A 21,792-nucleotide genomic window follows, 5' to 3' on the forward strand; every position below is an offset into this window, starting at 1 on the left:
GTCCTTATTTGGAGTATCAGTCTCAGAAAAGACCCCTGTGTCCAGGTTTTTTTGGTTCTGTTGCTTTCCTTATGGAGCTCCTGTCCCCTCCAGGTCTTTCTATCTCCCCCTACTTTCATAAGATTCCCTGCACTCTTCCCAAAGTTTGGCTCTGAGTCTCAGCATCTGCTTTGATACTGTGCAGGGTAGTCTTTCAGAGACCCTCTGTCGTAGGCTCCTGTACCGATTTTAGTATGATTATACTATATTATTTGACTAATATCCACTTACAAGTGAGTAAGTATATCTACACCCTTCATAATAGCCACTAATAACATAAAGTTCCTTAGTATGACTCTAACCAAGCAAGCAAAGGACCTGTTTGAAAAAAAACTTCAAGTGTCTGAAGAAAGAAATTGAAGAAGATAACAGAAGATGGAAAGATCTTCCATACTCATGGATCGGTAAGATTAACATAGTGAAAATGGCCATCCTGCCAAAAGCAATCTACAGATTCAATGTAATTCTCATCAAAATACCAACACAATTCTTTACAGAACTTGAAAGAACAATTCTCAATTTCATATGGAAAAACAAAAACCTCAGAATTGCTATATCCTGTATAACAACAGATAGTCTGGAGGTGTCTTCATCCCTGATTTCAAGCTGTACTGTAGAGCAATAGTAATAAAAACTGCATGGTACTTGCATAGAAACAGAATGGTGGCTCAATGGAAATTGAATAGAAGACCCAGAAATAAACCTATATACCTACAGATAGTTGGTCTTTTTACAAAGAAGCGAAAACCATATAATGGAAAAAAGACAGCATCTTCAACAAATGGTGCTGGTCTACTGGATGTCTACATGTAGAAAAATGCAAATAGATCCATATTTATCACCCTGCGCAAACTAAAGTCCAAGTGTATCAAAGACCTCAACATAAAACCAGATACACTAAATCTGTTAGAAGAAAAAGTGGGGAAGAGCCTTGAACTCACTGGCACAGGAGACAACTTCCTGAAGAACAGAACACCAACAGCACAGGCTCTAAGATTAATAATCAAAAAATGGAACCTCATGAAACTGAAAAGCTTCTGTAAAGCAAAGGACACTATCAACAAAATATAGGTTATTGATAGATGATTGATAGATAATAGATAGATGAAGATGACAGATAGATGATAGGTAGGTAGGTAGATAGATAGTTCATAAAGTTTGATAAGTAGGAATGTGGGAAGGATATGGAGGAAATTGGTAGAGAGAAAATCATGATCAAAGATCAAAATACATTGTATGAAAATTTTAAATTAAAAGAAACATAACCAAATAATTTCTGATTCAAATAAAGTCTTAAAAATTTAAAGTATATTTTAAATAAATTAATGTAAAATATAAATAACTAGTGTGTCTCAAGAAGCAAAGCCTGTTTTAGAAGTTGGTGGCACAAACTGGGAACTGTCTAAGGAAACAGTCTGAGCTTTCCCTTTCGCTACCAGAGAAATGAAGCTGTCCAGTCTAAAGCAGGAAGAGTGATAGAAATTAAAAGAGCTAATACAGAAACCAATCAAATTGAAATAAGAAAGACTATCAATAAAATCAGAGTCTTTCTTGCAAAAATAAGTAAGGTGTATAATTATAGTAGTTGCCATGGTAAGAAATAGGCAGGGAAGAAAAGTATTACCTATACCAGATATGTAAGTGACATATCTCAACATTGGTCATTATTCCTGAAACAATGCAGTTAACAGCATAAATGAAGGATCTGGGCACAGTGGCACAGACTTGAAAGCCAGCTACTCAGGAGGCAGAAGTACAAGATCCCAAGTTTAAGGTCTGCTTAGGCTACACAGTAAGTTCAATACCAGCACTGGCAACTTAGAAAGAACCTGTTTCAAAACAAAAAGTAAGAAGAGGACTGGAGTTATAGCTCTGCTGAAGAGTTTTGCCCACAATTCTCAAAGCTCTTGATTTTATCTCCAGCACTGTACTAAATAAGCAAATATACAAAACAATTGAGGACCAGGAACTCACAAATTACCAATGCAGACACAGAGGCATGATTTCTGGTGAGAAACGACCAGATCAAAGAGCTACAGAACCTGAATAACTCTTCTATTTTCTGTTAACAGAAATGGTGGGTGCAATAAATAACCATTAACATGTAGTCAAATTATTAATAAAAAAATCCCGAAAAAGAGAAAGCATACCACTGGAATGCTTGCTAGCGAATGCTACCAAACATTAACATAATACGCTTTCCAGTGTCTTTCATAACAGAGACTGGAGGTGCTTCCTACTTAGCCTATGAGAGAAACTTCACCCTATTTTACAGGAAAGGGAAATTATGAACCCATGTCTCTCATGAATTTACCTGTGAAAATTCCAGTGAATGTTAACAAATAAAACCCATAAATGTATAGTCAAGACAATGCACCTTAAACCTGTGAGGTTTATTCTCATTAGGCTGGATTGACATAAGTCAAAAATAATTGATATAGTCTCTAATGCTGATAGTTTAAAATCAGCAAACTTTGGAGGTTTGGATCCAACACTGGGCAGCTTCTCATGATAGGAGTTTATGTCACAGCAAGTAGTCAAACTAAGGAGGGAGAGGGGAGAGGGAAGAAAAGATGGAGGGAGAGATGGTGGAAGCGATTGAATAGAGGCTGAGGTGTCCTAAACCACTTCAAGACACAGCTCCAGTGTCCTGCAGATCTCCCAGAGTCCCCAGTATCTCCCCAACAACAATGTGAGGATCATGACTATAGCATTGTAGCTCATTATACTGAAGAAATAGCGAGTGCATTTTTTGTGTATTGTGTGGTTAGCGAGCCCCCAGATGAAAGTGGAAAAAGAAACTATTTTGATTTGCATGTTACATGACTGTCAGTGTATGAGCTTCTAAAATTACTCATATGTGCCTACACACATACATACTCACTCATACGCACATACAAACTCCGGCAAACCTGTAATTAGAGTAGTTTTGCAAAGTATACAAACCCAATTGTTTCCTTTTTATCAGCTTAAAAAAAAAAAACCCTAGAATTTAAATGGAAATGAAAAGAATGGTAAATAAATGGTAAATGGTAGATAAATAAATATGTGAGTATAAAACTATAATAATATGTGTGTCAAATACTGTGATATATAATGAAGGAAAACAAAGAATTCTTAAATAAGCAGAGAACAACCCTGTGGCTGTACACAAGAAGAATGAGGATTGCTAAGGTATCAATTCTGCACAACTCAATTGATTAGTAGATTCATTTTCAATGCAATACCAATAAAGTCCTGGTTAGCTGCTCTGTAAATATTGACAAACTCTTCCCAAAGTTTGCATGTAATGCAATAAATCAAAAGAGCCAGTACAATGCTGAAGGAACATAAAAATGTTGGGGGACTTGATCACTCCACTGTCTGATCTTTAGTCTTATTCCAAAGCCCTGGTGTAGGCCAGCCTTGCTTCAGGGATAGGATAGACATATAGATCAATGGGACACAGAAATAATTAAGAATCACACCCACACAGACATGGTAAATTGATACCGTGCGTCTCAAAGGTGGTACGATAGAGAAAGGAGTGCCTTTCCACAATCTGTTGGGGTGACTGGATATGCTTAGGCAAAGCATGAACCCAGACACAGCCTTTACAATGTCCATGAAAACTCAAAATGGAATGCAAACTTACATCTATGTTCCCAGACACTTCTAGAAAAAAAAATGAGAACACCTGAAAACTTGGTGATATATTCTTAGACACAAATTATGAACACCACCCATGAAAGAAAAAAATGTTGGCTTCCATTCAAATGAGAAGCGTCTGCTTTGGTTAGCACTGGTAGTACAAAGGTTTAATCCAGCTGCTAGAAAGGCAGAGTGGGCAGGATGCCAAGTTTAAGGCCATCTTGGCAAGTTAGACTCTGTCTCAGAATAAAAAAGTAAAAATGAATGGCTATAGAGATCAGTTTTAGGACGATTAACAAACATGTGAGAGACCATATGTCAATCCCCCTAGTACTGCATTCTAATTAATTAATTAATTGACTAATTGTTAATTAATTATTTAATTAAAACTTCTGCTCTGTAAAAGCAGTCACATGAACAGACTTGGTGAAAATAATTGTAAGACATTGTCTGCTGAAGCATTTATATACAGCAAGCAGATAAAAGGTTTAAACTTCTTGAAAGTGAAAATCATATAGGAACAAAACCTCCCCAGAGAAGATATATATATATATATATATATATATATATATATATATATGTATATATATGAAACACAAAACAATCTTTTGTTGGAGAATTACAATTTAAAAGTATGTAGTCAGGGAAAGTGGAAGGGATTCGTGGTAAAATTCTTGTCATACAATCATGGTGACCTGATTTTGATTCCCAGAACATACAAACAAAAGGCAAGCAGGTAGGAACCAGTTCAGAGCCATGGTACTGCAGGAGTGGAGACAGGGGTATCCCTGGATCATGCTGGTTAACCAGGCAGGCCAGCTGATGAGCTCCAGTTCAGAGAGAGAACCTGCCTTAAAAACACAAAGTCGGAGCAGTTCAGGAAGATAGCCAAAGTCTGTTTCTGGTTTCATAACATACAAGAATCTGCACACATGTATGTATATATAATCACACACCTATAAGAAACAAATTTGTGCTGTGCAGGTAATGCCACTGACATTTGGGAGCCTAGAAATATTCATTAATGTTTTTTAAAGAGTTTTTAGTATTTAAAGAGTTTTAGTATTTAAAGAGTTTTTAGTTAAATAAAAGTAAACATTAGATTCCAGTCCTGATAACAAGCACACCTGACTTGGAAACTAAAATTCACACAAATGCTCACTTGGGGATGTTTTCACAGTATACGATAAAAAAAATAATTGTCCAAAGTTAGCAAGAAATAAGAATCCAGTCCTTTCAGCAGTACATGAATGACCAATTGAATTGTGGTCAATAAGGACAATGGAATGGTATTCATAAGTAAAATTTAAAAATAAGGTTATAAACCCTATGAAAGCAGGGATTGTTTTTAAATTAATATAGACTAGTAAAAGAAATAACTATGGTACATTACGGATTATCTGAGTTTTCAGGTATGCTGGAGAGAAGAAATATGTTTGAGCATCATCCATGTTCAGCATGGTACTATGATGGTCAAACATGGCATTTGTCACCTTACAGTTCAGAAGGTAAAGCCTGATTCTTGTGAATCACCTCAGAGGAGAGAAATCCCACCTCTGGGGTGAGGATAGAAACTGGGTTGCAGAGCTATTCCAGACATGTGAAGTAACTCAACTGAAGTGGGCCTGTGAAATCGTTCTGATGTGACAATTTTCCTAAATAGCTGGGTATCATCAAACTATGGAAAACAAGCCCTGAGATAAGCAATGAATCCTGAAGAGCCAGTGTCACCTGCATGAAGGTCACACTCATAATGGATGGCTTATCACAAGGCCCAGGTTTCTTACTACTACAAACTACACAGAAAAGGACTAGATAGCCTATGTGATATTGAATTAGGGATGAGAAGTCAGCATGCATTCATGCTTAGCTTAATACAGATAGATACATATGGAGATAGCTTCAGCAGCACATGTTCATGGATTTATACATGTGGTTCTGTATTACTTTGCTCCTTCAGCTCTGGCAGCTGGAAAGCCATTCTTGTCTGGAAGCAATGGCCACTTTTCACTCTGGTTCCTGTTTTCTAAGTTTCTTCTTCAATGAAAAAGACCAAAGCTTCTTGATGAAATGGCCAACTTACTTTAGCATCATGGTAGACAATATTCTAGATGAGCCTTGAGTTCTTTGTAGTGCAAGAAAACAGAAGTGTGCAATGGACACATATGTCCTCCCTATTCTGTACATGCACTCATGCATACATGCATACACACACACACACACACACACACACACACACACCAATACAGAGGTACATCAAAGGGACACTATGGCTAAGGGGACGAAAGCACAACAGCTGAAATGATTTACTTGAGCAATACACAAAAAAGTTTTTGATTATATCTCAAAGTATGAAAAGAATGTTTATGTTCCCACAATGATGGAGATAATTGATTGTATATAGAAACCAATAACTGTAAGGAAACAGAGATATCTCTTGTGCAGAAGGATTCCAAAGAGGGCTTCACCACACAGAAACAGAGCTAAGTTTCATCTCTTAGGTCCAGGCTTTCTGTGGCAACTTTATTATAAAGTATACAGCAAGAAAAGCAGGGGATACTGAGAGCAACTTCACTCTGAGGAAACTAACAAAGGTCATTGAAGAGGAGGCCACCTGCAATCTAGGTGGGACAGACATGTAGATAGGTAAGACTATACAAAGGGAACAGCTCCTCACCATCATAATCACATCACAAGAGTCACTCCAGCCTCACCAGGAGAAGTACACCAAGAGCATGTAAAGTAAATAATGAATGGCAGGTGAATGTTGCCAGCACTCCTCAGAGCTGTGAGACCATCAAAGACAAGGGAATCTGAGACACTCACAAAGAAGAGAATGCTCAAGAGGTGTCTCTACTAAATGGTGTTCTGGGATTAGAAAAGCAGTAAAGGCACACTTGAAATATATTGGAAGGCTGTGGGCCTTCATTCATTACAGTGAGTAAATGTTGGCTCTTAATTGGGGAAGGAGTCATATACTAAGGTAAGATGTTACCTATAAAGGATTTACACTGTGGACATATGGGGACCATTTGACTTATGACTTCAGTTTTTCTGTATGTCTAAATGTCTTCATATATAATGTATACTTTTAAAACTTTGTTGAATTTTATATAAACCTTATTAGAATATCTTCTCATGAAAACTGGCAGCACTGATGATGCTTAACTATGGATGGATGAAATTAGTGATGATGAAACATAGATAGAGATGAATGGGAGCAGTGATGATGATACACATCTATAGATTGATGGAATCAGTGATGAGCTAGGGATGAGTAGGATCAGCAATGATGAAGCATGGCTAGGGAATGATAGGACAAATGGAGATACATGGCTAGGGATGGATGGGAGCCATAGGGTGTTGCTGCTGTCTGTGTTTGCACAGGAAAAGTTTCCTAAAGACTTGTGTGCTGAAAGAGCAGTACTCAAGAACATGCTCAGATATGGGAATAGGAGACATGGTTGATTCCTAAGGTTGTGATGTAACGAATGGCGCAGTCCATCAGTGGGCTTATAGTTTGATGTATTGGGAGGTGGTACAAACTATGAGGTGGGGGCTGGCTAGCAGGGGTATGTGAGCTTTGTAAGGGTATATTTTCTCTCTGGACACCTCCCCCCACGGCAGTGGCTCTAGTTGTCTATGAGCTTGTGAGCCAAAATCTTTTTTTTTTTGGCTTTTTTTTTTCATTTTTTTTTTTTGTAGAAACAATATATTAATTTTTCTGACACCACAGATCTGGAAAGTGGTTTTATACCAAATTTAATGAAGATTACACAGAATATTTCACACATGGGAAGAGGGAAAAAAGGGAAGGAACACAAAATTTAAAACAAAAACGAAAATCCTGGGTAGCTTTTAGCATCGGTTCCATTCCCACATTAATAAAATTCACTCGGGAATTCCTAAGAAAAGGAGAACAAGAAACAAGGTGGGCAAGAAAGAGTACATCTGGGCAGGGGAGGCTACGAGGGAAGAGAGGCCAGAGGGCATCCAAAGCAGGGGTGAGCCTTTCCATCTTTTAATTGCCTTCATCATGTGTCTTTTTCAGTGAAATGAAAGGCATTCTACTATAAAAAGTTTGTATCTGGACTGTGTCCTAAAGGCCCATGTGTTGATGCCTTTGTGCCAGAGACAGTTCTCACTACTATAACAATACACTAGAGGGCTGAAGCCTAAGAGAGGAAAGGGTCTTTGGGGGCTCCCAGTTTGTCAATACCATTCATCATGGCGGGAAGTGATGGCAGCAGTGGCTTGAGGTAGCTGGTCACATTGTACCCACAGTCAGGAAGCAGAGGGAGCAGAATGATGGTGCTCAGCCCTTTCTCTTCTTTATTCATTCTGAGACCCCAGAGCATGGATGGTGCCAACCACATCCGGGGTTAAATCTTTCAGTTAATCCTTCTTGGTAATGTCCTCATAGACTAAGCCAGAAGGGTGTTTCCATAGTGAGCCTAAATCCTGTCAGGCTGAGAGTATTAAATCATCACAGGCTTAGTTTCAGCCCATGGAAGGTCAGAAATCAATGGACCCTTTAGAAGGCAGAGCTTGATGCAAAGAAGTCGGTATGTGTGGCTTCGATCAGTTATTAAGAGTTCTGTCACCTCTGTCTCATTTTGGAATTCTGGTTACCACGGATGAACAGACCTCCTCTATCACATCCTCCTTCCATACAGCCCTGTGCTAAAAAAGGATCTGAGTCAAAGGACAGGTGGATATAGATGGGAACCTCAGCAACTGCAGACCAAAATAAACCTTCTCCCTGATGGTTTCCTGGGTAACAAAAGGCATGCTTACCCACCTTCCCGCAGCTTGAACTTGACTGGCATTCTTGTTTGGCTGGGTAGTAGTTGCAAACTGGCAGAAGTCAATTCCACTTAATTCTGATATAATCCCCTACTGCTGTAAGGTGAGTTATTGCTTCTTATAGCAATGTCTCTATGTGGTTGCAGCAAATACAGATGTCAGGGCCTGGTCTTCAGATCCTGGTCCCTGACGATGACAGAAAAAGCTGCAGTGAGTCTGAGGGCTGCGGGAGTGTTTGCAGAGGTGTGCCCTCCCCAATTACAGGGATGACCTGTGGAAAAGAGCATCTGGCCGGCTGAACTCTTCACCTTCAAATCAGCAGCTTATTTAAACTTAATTATTTATAAGATGAGGGCCAGGGATTGCTAAAAGGGAGCCCCTCACCCACCTTGCTAAAACCACTGCCAAAACGCAGCAGGAGTTTTGTTTTCTTTCAAAACTACCATTTCTGTATAATTGGATTAGCCTGCTTTGAGTATGGCCAGATGTGGCAGCTTTCTGCAGTGGGCAGATCCCTCATATGACCCCGGGCTTCCCCCACATGCTTCTGGGGATGAAATGGAGTTGTTGGCTGGAAACACCTGCAGAGTGCTTATGACTTTACGACTGGCAGTGATGGTGGGAAGAGAGCAATTGCTCAATTAAAGCAGCAAATGTTCAAATGCTCATGGTTAAAGATCAATAAATGACTACTCATTGCCAGCAGCAATGGGGTGTTTAATTTTGAAAATATGTACAGAAGAACAAAAAGTATGTTCTCAAGCAATTAAGTGCAGAAGTGTCTATTTAGCTGATCTCTTGTCTCCTTTTTGAAATATTCTATTGTTACAAAGCCAATTTCTTTCTTTTCCCAGCACCTTCTTTTTTTCTCTCCTAAGGATATGGACTCACAGGTAAGCAGGCACTTAGCACAGCCTAGTGGATGCTGCAAATGGCCAGCCTCAGATTCATCCTGAAACCTAACATTACCCAGCAAAGAAAAAAATTAACAGAGTGACAAGACATCCTACACATTGGGGAAAAATCTGTGCCAGCTGTTCATCTTACAGAGAAGTAATATATAGAATCTATAAATAGGTCAAAACCTTAAAGATAAATAACTAACCATCATCCAGTCAGTAAATGGGCTAATGAACAAGCAGTTCTTAGAAGACTGATGGAGTTGCATAGCAGATTCCTGAGAGAAGTGTTCAGCATCCTCAGCGATCACTGAAACACAAATCAAAACTACATAAGGGTCTGCCTAACCTCCCTTGAGAAAACTGTCAAATGCTCTCCTATGAAGAATGTAGATAGTAGATAAATGATAGATAGAGAGAGAGATAGATAAATAATAGGTAGATAAATATGTGATAGATAACAGATAAATACATGATAAATGATACATGTATATAGGTGATAAGTAAATAAGTGAAAGGTAGATAGATGGTAGATATATAATAGATAAATATATGTAGATGATGGATAGATGATAAATTATAAATGATGGATGATAGCTAGTTGCATGATAGATAGGCACATACACATGAAATGAGAGAAATAGACTATTTGTGATGAGGAAGGGGATGAACAGGAGTGGAGAAGGAATAGGACAGGAAATGAAGAGTAGGTATTACCAAAAGACATGATAAACTTGAAAATATCATTACAAACCTCTTTCTTTGTATAATGAATATACAATGAATTACATTAACATGAAAAGAGAAGCTAGCACCTGGATGATGCAATATACAGAGGGCAGGAACAGCTTTAGGAAAACCCAAAGAAATTGCATGTTAAGATTATAGAGACGGGACCATGGAACGCTTATGGAAATAACATTCAAACTGTCTAGATTCCAAACATGGGAAAAGTTCTGAGTATTTTGGGAGGGCTCCGGCTTTGTGGAAACTACAAGTTTATGTATTAACAAAAAACTAAAACAAAAAGGGGGAACTGTAGAGAGCTGCGGAATTCTATGCCTTAAAGATGGAGCTGGTTTCCGCCTTCCACCTTCCCGATGGTGAGTGCTCTCTGTCACGAACAATTCCACATTTGGCTAAGGCTGAGGATCTGGCTTGCTTCCATGTATGTGGACCTATCTGCATTGCCCACGTGGCATGCCTGGGTTGGCTACCCAGAGGCTATTTAAGCTGTGGGCTGGCTTTCCCCAGGGTCCGAGGATTGTTCAAGGTTCCTGAATAAACTGCATTGAAAAAAAAAAGAAAAAAAATATTTAATCATTTGAAATGTAGTAAACTGAATCTGAAATTATGGTTGGCTAGTTGAGATTGTCAACGCCTATGCAGGACATGAATGTAAACCAGTCCTGGGTGAATGAGTCCACACATACAACTCAGAAGGGAGTCCCGCAGCTCATGGTTGGGGATAAAGGACTTCTCTAAGTGCTCATGTATCCTGTGCTATTTCAAAGAACTTTTGAGACCACTGGCTAGCTTTCCTAATGGAGCTGCCAACTTTGATGAGATCAAGGGTACAGTAGAGGTGGGAAAGACACTGTAGAGTGTCTACCATCCTAGGGACAACCCCTCGAACTTTTTAGTATCTTTTACACATGATTCTACTCTTATCATGTGTGGCTTTCAGAAGGGCCCAGAACAAGGCCTATACTTGTTCTACTAGGCCATTCATTCCTATCCACATGTGTCAGCCTTTATCTTCCCAATTGGAGGCTCCATCTCTTAGAGAAGGATGAGACATTTCAGACTTACTGTTTTCTACCTGGGTTGTTTTGTGCTGGTAGATAGATGGTGCAGAGTGGAATGAAAAGATATTATATTTTTTCCTTGCTGTTGAGAGCAAGTGTTTATAACTGAGGGGCTGGAATCTGGCCAAGCTCATATTCCCTCTACCCTCTCTTTCTGTCTCTCTTTTTATTTTTATTTTATATTCATGACTGGTTTGCCTACATATATGTGCATACACAGTGTGTGCCTGGTACTTGCAGGGCAGGAGAGGGCATCAGATTTCCTGGGGCCTGGAGTTACAGATGGCTGTAACATAGCACTTTGGACCTAAGAACCGAAGCCAAGGTCCTTGCAAGACCACTAAATAGTCTCTCTAGTCTTGGCCAGGCTCTCTGAGTACATCACCAAATGGTAGAAGACTGACAGGCAAAGAGAGACAGGCCTCAGCCAAAAGCCTCAGTTGAAGCTGTTGACTCCACCACAAAGGTAGAGCCCTCATGACCTTGCGGGCTGAGCAGCTACTGGGGTCTCGAGTTCTCCGGTATGAGGCAGTCATTATTGGTTACCTAGACTACCACCTCAGCAGAGCTAACAAATGCCCTTTTAATGTACTTTCATCCTGATATCTCTATTTTGTTAGAGAGCACCAATTAATTGTACTAACCATAAGAGGTGGTTAGTAATTATGTTTTAATAGCATTATCAGTTCTTACTACATATCCATTCAACATTAATGGAACTGGAGTTGAACACCTGCAGAGTTGGGTAAAAGGAGATCAGACTGTTCCTCCAGTGACACGATGGGTTTGCCATGGGAAGGTGAAAAGTGACACTATGAGATGGCCCAAGTCCTTGGTGTCAGAACTTCTGTTGCCACAAAGAGTTTTGAAACTGGACATTCTTTGGGTATGTAGTGGTTAGGATGACAGGTGGGGACTACTAGGAGTCCAGGAGATGTTACTAAAATTCTTTGCTTTTATTTTTGAAAAGAAGAATTTAATAAAACCCCAACTCTGGTCATGGTACCTTTTAATTTGAAATCTATTGATTAGGCTAAGAATAATATAATTTTTCTTGAGGTAATTTAAAATTTTGGTGTCTTTCTGACTCTTTTGCCTGCTTTTGGGACTCTTTGCTTTCTGTTGGATTGCCTTGCTCAGCCTCTATGTAAGCACTCTTGCCTTGTCTCATTTTACCCTGTTTTGTCTTATTTGTCTGTCATCTCTTAGAAGCTTGTTCTTCTCTGAAGAGGAAAAGGAGTGGATCTGGGGAAGAGGTAAGGTTAGGTAAAGCTGGGAGGAGTGAAGAGAGGGGAAACTGTGGTCAGATGTGTTGGATGAGAGAAGAATCTATTTTTAATAAAAATAAAAAATTCAAGGAGCTGGAAAGCTTCTCAGCTAGAAGTGGGTTTGCCTAGCATGCTTATCTGTCAACATCACAGCATAAGCCAAGCATGGTAGCACACTCCTGCTTCAGGGACTCCACATGGAGAGACAGGATGATCATAAATTCAAGGATTTCTTCAGTGACATGGAGAATGCAAGGCCAGCCTGGGCTATATGAGACTGTCTCAAAAAATACACAAACAAACAGTCTAAATAAATTTGCAAAACTTCAAGCACCAAAATCTTTTGGGACTGCATCCCTTGTATGTGTAATTGAAGTGTAGGAAATGAACAGAAGTCAACAGGAGAACCATCAAACATGGCTTGTTAGAAAATTTAATCATGATATTCGCATCTCAAATTCTAATAAAAATGGCATGACTGTAGAAAGGAACTTGTCAGGAAGAGGAGGCTTGTGATTTGGGCAGGAGGGAGAGAGGTGAGGGAGGACAGTGGCAATCATGTATTCTGTATGTGTATCAAATTGCCAACAACACTTCAAAAAGGATATGTTTTATTATTGATAATTTCATACATGCACAAAATATCAGATATCTCTCTATTATCTCCCCTCTACATCTCCTTTCTTCCTCCTCGTTATTTTCTCCTGATTCTATGTATTGCTTTTTAACTCCACTACCTCCAATTAATGTTGCCAGTATATGCTGCTGAGCATTTCCTGAGTTTCTCTGTTTCTGCAGTGGGTCTTTCAGAGTCAGTTGAGAGGTGATGGCACAGGAGAAAGTCTGGGAGGGCATGCTGGGTAGGAGTGGGAAATACTGATTAAAAGCCACATGGGTCTAGGCAGGAATGATTAGGAAAAATCAGTGAGACTAGATGTAGTAGGACTAGCAGCCTGGGTACAAGAGTGTGGGTATCAGAGGAAAAAGTAACGCATCTGGGAAGGAGGCAGATGAGGAGGAGCTACAATCATATTCATGAGAAGCCAGAAGACAAGGGGAGGGCTGCAACTGGTAGCTGGAGATAGGAGGACACCCTATAGCCTACACATAGGTGGACCAGGAGCTGAGGTCACCCTCTGGACTCAGCAAAAGGTAGGAGGACTGAGACATGAAGGTAAGCATTCCAGGTTGCTTTCTGTTGTTGTGAAAAACACCATGAACAACATTGGGTGAAAGGCTTGTTTACACTTATAGGCTGCAGTCCATCAAGGGAGGCCAGGACAGGAAGTGAAGCAGGGGCCATGGAGGAAGGCTGGATGAGAAAACAGCCACCCACCTGCCTAGAGGGTGGCCCACAGTAGGCTGGGCAAAGCAGTGCCCCCACACGTCAGTCTGAAGGAGGCAGTCCCACAACTGAGGCTCCCCTTTCCCAGGTGGTTCTAGTTTGAGTCAAGTAGACATAAACTAACCATCAGTTGGACACATGGGAAATGGCATGGATCTCCAAAGAACTCTTGGGATAGTGCACATAGGTTAATTTGCCTAGTATCTGGACATTGAGTAGTTCCCATACCATGCATGGTTTGGGAGGCTTTAAGGAATGCCAGATGGCACTGAGGCTAATTTTATTTTACATAGCCCAAATCATCCCCAATGTGTTTGCTGTGAAAACAGACGTGGGCATTTCTTCTGATCTTAATAGTATACTCAACTCCAACAATCAGCATCTCGCTTCAGTCATTGTCTGAGACTTTTGTGTAAAACACAGCTTCTCAACCAGGTCTTTTAAGAAAAAAAAGAAACTGTTACAAATAAAACTGCTAAGAACATGGTTGAGCAAGAGGGTCTCTGAAAGACTCTACCCATCAGGGTATCAAGGCAGATGTTGAGGCTCAAAGCCAAACTTTGGGCAGAGTGCAGGGAATCTTATGAAAGAAAGGGGAGATGAAAGACCTGGAGGGGACTGGAGCTCCACAAGGAAACCAACAGAACTAAATTATCTGGGTTCAGGGGTCTTTTCTGAGACTGATACTCTAACCAAGGACCATACATGAAGATAACCTAGAATCCCTGCACAATGCAGCCCATGGCAGCTCAGCCTCCAAGTGGGTTCCCTAGTAAGGGGAACAGGGGCTCTCTCTGATATGAACTCTGTGTCTGACTCTTTGATCAGCTCCCCCTAGTGGGGGAGCAGACTTGCCAGGCCACAATGACTGCATTGTCTAATGCAACCAGTCCTGATGAGACCTGATAGGCTAGGGTCAGATGGAAGGGAGGAAGACCTCACCTATCAGTGGACTGGGGGAGGGACATGGGAGGAGAAGAGGGAGGGAGGGCAGGATTGGGGGAGATTGAGGGAGGGGGCTAGGGCTGGGATACAAAGTAAATAAACTGTAATAAATAAAAAAATAAATTAGAAATATATTCACAAGAAAGAAAGAAAAAAAAAGAAAGAAAGAAAAAGAAAGAAAGAAAAAGAAACAACTTCCTCAGAGTTAGAGTTCTCTGGGTCAATCTTTTTCTCTCTGGGGTCTACCCTCTCTCTTCAAAAAAAAAATCTTTAAGCTTGGAGCAGATAAAAACCCAAAGTACTAGAAAAAAAAAATCAAAGTATTATAATTGTATGAGCTGCTAAAGTGGCCAAGAACCTGAGGCAGGGGAAAATCAACTACTATTATTCTACCAAAGAAACATAGCCATAACATGACTCTTGATAACTCACTGCTATACCTGTAAAGCAGAGCATGGCTCAACCTACATCAGAGGAGCATCTTCTCATAGTGCATGGGAATTAGCACAGAGACCCACACTGTCAGTGTGCAGAGAGTGGGAGGTGTTAGACCACTAAGTCTTAGATGGGATGTTTCTGTCAAAACTGTCCTCTCAAGGCTCTGGGGTCCACTTGGAAGAGAAGTCAGAATGGTTATGAGAACCAGAAGTTGTGAATGGCTCTAAGGAAACAACATAGTCCGGACACAACATGGCTGATGAGGATACGCACTTACAAAGACTGTGGCAGAACAAGTCACACGTGCACAGGTTCCAACCAGACAAAATCCCAGCACTGAGAAGGGCACATGGACACAAAGCTCCACCCCCACCCTAAGCAAGGGGGTATGTGCAGTTGTTATGTTCAGGTTTCTTCAATGGAATCTCACTGGGTATATCAATTACACACAATCCAGGGCAGGCCCCATGCTCAGGAGTTGGCTAATACAAAAGTAAGTCAATTTTGTGTATGTGGAGGGGGTGGGACTTAAATTTTCTTTGTTTTGTTTCAGATTTTTTTTCCTGTATTACTGGTTTGGGGGATTTGTCTGTTTTGTGCATTTATATTTTTGAAGATGAGGAAGAATTGAGGGAGAGAGAGAACTGAAGTAGATTGGTAGGGAGGTAGGCAGGATCAGAAAGGAAAATTGGAGAAAGTGAAAACATGATCAAAGTATTTTATACAAAATATTTTAAAAAGAAACCTGAAGGTGTCAAGTTGGAGGAGTAATGTCAAATATATATGAATAGATGATTATATTCCATTTAAGCTGGTCTGAGCTTCTCAGGAATAAGGAAAATCATTAAGCTGGAAACATAATTGTCAAATATCTAAGATCACTAATTTTTCTGTTTATTAATTTGTAAGGAATTAGTATTTTTGAACATTACATGCCTGCATAACCTCAATTTATCCATCATTTTGTGGTTTTATTAATTCAACATTAAAATCCTATGCCAACCCGTAATTTTGCAAAGCACGTGATTGAATTTAAGAGAGCACTAAACTATTCAGTGGCATTCCTATCAGCCAGAGAGCAGTGGCAATGGCTGTGCTTTTCCTCTTGCCAGAGACAAGACCACCACCATGTGGTTTATTGCTGAGAACTGTCGTGTTGGGGAGTATCAACAAACAGTAAATCAAGAAGTGAAAACACTGATCATTCCCTTTTGGAAATGGAATATTTCTACTACATGTACAAGTGTGAAATGTTTTGTTTTTACAGATAATGAAGTTTTTCCCCAAATGTCAAGGATTCTAGTTTCTGCCAGTGAAAAAGAGGCTGTGTCACATCTTCCACATGTGATTTTTAATACTAGATTGTTCCTGGTGTCATGATTCAGACACAAGCTCAGTCCATTTCACATCCGAGAGTGAGGCTCACAGAAGTCTCTGGAAGGACAATGGGCTTCTCTGTTCTGCTGGGATTTCAGCTTCGTGGGGACACTGACTGAAGGCTGCTGTGGTAAAGGTGAAGAATCACTAGAGACTTAGCCCATGGTCACAGAGGATGAGTGGGTCCAAGAGTGGACACTAAGGAAAAATCTACCTTCAGTTTGAATGTAAAAGAAATTAGAAAGAAAGAACAGAATAAATGGATATTAATGACACTTTTGTATAAATGTGACTGTTCTTCAATCTTCAAATATCTTAGTATTTAAGCATACATGTGATGACGTTGTTTGTGTGTTTGTGAATCTGTATGTGTGTATACACATGTTTATGTGTGTACATGTATAGCTAGATGATAGAAAGATAGATACATAGATTAGCAACAGATAGACAGATGATAGATAGGGATAAACAGGTTATAGAAACATAGAGGATGGATGTATAAATAGATGATAGATATATGCTAGATGATAGGAAGGTTATGGATGGATAAATATCAGTAGACGGTGATAGTTAAAGGATGGAAAGATATAGTTAGATGATTACTGACAGACAATGAAAAGACATAGATATATGAATAGATATGTGATGGATAGACAGGTAGATGATGACTAGATGACTAGATAGATAGATGATATATAGATAGATGATTAATAGATGAAGATAGACAGAGATAGATATATGATTGATAGATGAAGATAGATACATAGGTGAGAGATAGATGATGATAGATAGATGATAAAGAGACAGATAGTAGACCAGGTAGACTGGTAAAAAGAGATATTACACAGATGGTGGCTAGATGATGTATGAACAGGTAAATAGATAATGGACAGGTAGGTGATAGGAAGATACATAGCTTGCTTCTACTTGTTTTACTGTGTGCTGTGAGACTTAACATATTCACCGGTTGTGAGAAGCTTGAATTGCAAAATGTTCATTCCTGAACATAAATTTTCTATGAACCTACAATAAGAAGTAAGTATAAAACAGTCCTGTAACTACAAATACTGGTGGCACTACTGTGTCCAGTCCAGGGCTTAAGAGGGAGGGAAGTAAAGAGGGAGGGATGAGCAGGGAGAAGGGAAGGAGAGAAAAATCACATGATCCCTGGGAGGAGGTTTTGCAAATTTACTCATTAATTAAGTATGGCTAAGCAAGTGAGCCCGTGGTCCTGAGCAAGTTATTGGTACTCTGCTTGTCTGCTTGCCTGTCCATCTGCTTGGATTTCTTTCTGATGTGGGGTCTGGTCCTCTCTAAGTGTCCACATCTGCAGGCAGCAGGGTGGGGTCCAGCTTCTCAGAGGTGCTGTATGCCTTAAGCTGCCCTGTTGCCAGATGAATTCTGCATACTGTTCACGGGAGGACAGAGGAGTGTCTGCTCTCAAGCACAGTTTATAAATATTCTTTCAAAATTTTGCAACATGTTCAAAGGCATTTTTAATATTGCTTTAATTTAATTCTGGCAAGGACAAATGTGTCTGCAAAAGTTTCCCCTAAATCCGCGTTCGTAGCTTCTTACAAACAAGGGGTGGAGATGGAGAAGAATGCCAGCGATGCCTTTCATATTCTACGAGACCAGATACAGATTTAGAAAGTCATGCTAAGGACACAGAAACTTATGAGTCCTGCGCAGTGAGAGCAAAGGCCTGTGACAGGAAGAGCAATTCAGTTGAACATGCCAAGAGATATCAGTTCCTTTGCTCTGTCTTTTACCCCTTGGGCTCCACCTGTGTGATGATGGAAGCCAGAGTCTCTTAAGTGTTTCCAGGCTGTCCAGAGGTGAGACTGTGGCTTCTCTACCCAGTGTCCAACCCCTCTTTCCAATTCCTGGGGCCTTGGAAGCCTGGCAGCCCTGAGAGACTGCCTTCTAACGGTGGGTGGACTGTGTGCGCTAGAAGACGCGAGGAGTCTTGGGTCTTGAGAACATGCTGCGCCCTCTGTTCTTGCCACGCCCCTGCCCACTACCATCAGCCTGCTTCTGCCTGCTCTGACACATGCGCAGATCCTCATGGCCACTGCCCCACTAGCAGAATGGCTGACTCACATCCCTTTCTCAAGTCCCTGTGATGGAGCTATGGGGTACAGTGTCCCCCTACCCAGGCCTCTCTTGTGTATCCCCTTCCCAAAGCTCCAGCACCCACCATTCAGCTCCAGTCTCAGGATGTCCCCAGCTGGATTCTAAGCTGGCAGTGTCGGGAGTGTATGGTAGGCCTGCCTAGGCTCCTCAGAACAGTGAACCCGCAGGAGGCTATGAAGAATGTGTGCACTCCTTGCCCTTAGGACTCACACCTCCCACAGTGCCAGCAGAGGGTCTCTGGTAGGGGTAGGAGGGGGATGTGGGACTTGAGGAAGTTCTTTTTGACAAGAGTGTTCCTGTTATTTCACAAGTTTATCTCCCTTCATCTGACTCACTGGGAGCATGGCCAATAGTCCTCAAACTCCAGAAACTTCTCTGGATTCCTCCTCCAGGTAGAGATATCTCTGAGGAAAGAGAGGTCACATGCTCACAAAAGCCACAAAGGAAATCACACTGAAGACAAAATGTGATACGTATGTTGCTGTGGTGTGTAATGGTAGAACCCTTGCCCAGCATGTACTGTGTTCAAGCCCCAACATAGGCAGAGATATATAAATGATAGATATGAATTAACAGTTAATTGTGTTTCCATGGACAGGAGTTTATGCATGCCTTCTGGCCATTATTTTTTCTTGTGACATGGAGCAATGCCTGGCAGGTTCATTAAAATCTTCAGATCAGTAGAGTACCTGAACGGCTGTGAATTAATTTGCTGATCCACTGAGGTTCAGACAAGCCTCTCCTATTCCCATGTAGACACAGGGCTGTGATGTGCCCAAGGACTTCCACAGAAGATGGTAGCACAGGCATGAGTACACAGAGCACAGGGGGATGGAGCAGGTGCGCCCATCCCAAGCTCACAGGGAAGCAGAGCCCAAGGAGTAACTCAGGGAAATAAAGGTGCTACTCCCAGCATGTCGTGAGCCTCAGTGAATTTAACATTTGTTTTCCCCATGTGATGAAAGTGAATCTGAATATTTAGGGTCCTGAAATCACTGAAATCCTTACCAAGACATAGGTGCATGTGTGTCCATGTGTGTCAGCATATGTACGTGTACATATGTATGTGGGAATGTGCCTGCAGATATACATGTACATATCCACGTCTGTGCATGTTGTGTAAATGTCACTTGTATAAAGGATGTTTTCTGAATGTGGTTGAGATTCAGAATCTCCCCATCAGAGTGAGTTACTTCTGCTTGCAGTGAGTCACCAGTTCTGAGACTTCATTTGCTACCTGCAACTCTGCCATGCTTGCTCAGGACACACAGAGATCACAGGCTAAGGAGGGACTTAAAAAAAGCTGGACTTATATGCAGTGCCTGACTGCGTGGGGATCCCTCCAGAACCTTCTATGGCTCTCAGTGGTAGAATCAGACTGTGACAAAGAAGTCTGTGGTTAAACAGCAAACTACTTCACTGTCGGAGGCCTGGCCTTGGCGCTCTTATTCGTAATTAAGCAATAATCCCCCCAAATGCACTTATTACCAGCAGTTAATGACGACTTTGTTGGTTAACAGCTCAGCCTGGAGCTGAAGACTGTTAACACTCTGTCAAGCTCCCCGTTATGAGGGCTAAGGTTTTATTCAAACACACTCGCACCGCAGCTGGAGAGCTGCATGGGCACCGACCATCCCCAGTGGCTAATGACCCGCCTTTTTCCACTGAGCGGAGCAGAGAGTGCATTCCATCGTGTTTATATAACAGCTGTTAACTGCTGCTGCCTGGTGCCGTTCCGATGGGGGACATGGTGAGACACGGGTTCAACTGCTTCCTCCCTTGTGTCAAAGACCTTATTTGTTGCCGTTTGCTTGTTGGTTGCTTTGAGCCCTGAGTATTTGACCTTTAAAATAGGAGGCGTCAAGAGGTAAAAGAAATTTGAGCAGAGTCCGTCTACCCACGCACATCACCTGCTGTTGGCCTCTGTCAGCCAGGACACCCCAGCAACAGATGCAGCAGCAGCCCCGGGTGTGTCCGTATTCAGCTCCTGTCACATTTTGCTCAAGCAAACATCTATAAAGTAATTAAATGGACAGCAGAGTATCCACACAGTATCCTCGCGCTTACTTTCTTGTCCCTTTGGGAGTCTTGGATTTGTGCTGGCTTCCAAGAGTTTCCACCCATTCATATGAGGGTCTTGGACCTGAGAGGTTTTACCCCAGAGCTGAGCCTTGTGGAAGGGGCTGACAGGACGTGAGGACTCTGTTTTTATACCAGTGCTGGAGCACCTCTTTCCCCTGCCCTCACCAGTGTAGGACTCTTGTCTGTTCTGGGTTCCTGGAGCAGTGAGGAGCAGACACTGAGAATGCTGTGCAGGTGGCCTGTGCCTTTTCCCACAGGACCTGAGAGGAGGTTGAGGGATGGATTTTGCCAACTTCTTTCAGATGAACATGGTTGCCCATTGTGTACTTGGTTGCTGTGTATATGGAATAACAGGGCAGCCGTTCTGATACTTAGAACAAGTCCTAGGAGCCCTCAGGCAGACCTGACAGCAGCCCTGGGCACTCCACCCTCAGCCCTGTCACCCTTTGCACTAAGAAGGGTGTTTTACAGAGTAATGAAAGAGCATGATTTATTTACACAACCACCTACAATGAAGCTTCAGTCAGTCCCTCTCTCTGGAGCGTTACAGCATGGCTGTCATGACAGGCTCTTCAACACTGAAGTCGTCAGCTCACCTTGTCAGGTGAAGGCGGGCCAGCACACAGTTGAAGAGGAGAGTCCTTAGGGCTGAGCTGCAGGACTTCTTCCTCCAGAGCCCCTGCCTATGCCGAAGGATCGCTTACTCAGCCACCCTAGTGTAACTTGCCAGATTTTGCACCTCCATTTCCCAGGGTATCTCTGTTCTCTACAGCCCTGGCAGTCTTGCCATGCACCCTCTTCTCTCCATGTGAGGCCCTGTGAGTTCAGACATGATCATTTTTATCACCTATGTAGGGATTTCCAGGCTCACCCTTCAGTGATCCTTGAGGGACACCTACACTCCACCAGCATCTGTCTGTGCCACAGTGACATTCACACGGAAGCCTCCAAGCTTCCCTGATGCTTTTCTTGTAACACTCCAACTTCTTTCTGAACCACCGCATCTATGACCAACAACC

The sequence above is a fragment of the Meriones unguiculatus genome, chromosome 3, assembly GCF_030254825.1.
Source record: "Meriones unguiculatus strain TT.TT164.6M chromosome 3, Bangor_MerUng_6.1, whole genome shotgun sequence".
In the NCBI taxonomy this organism is placed as follows: domain Eukaryota; kingdom Metazoa; phylum Chordata; class Mammalia; order Rodentia; family Muridae; genus Meriones; species Meriones unguiculatus.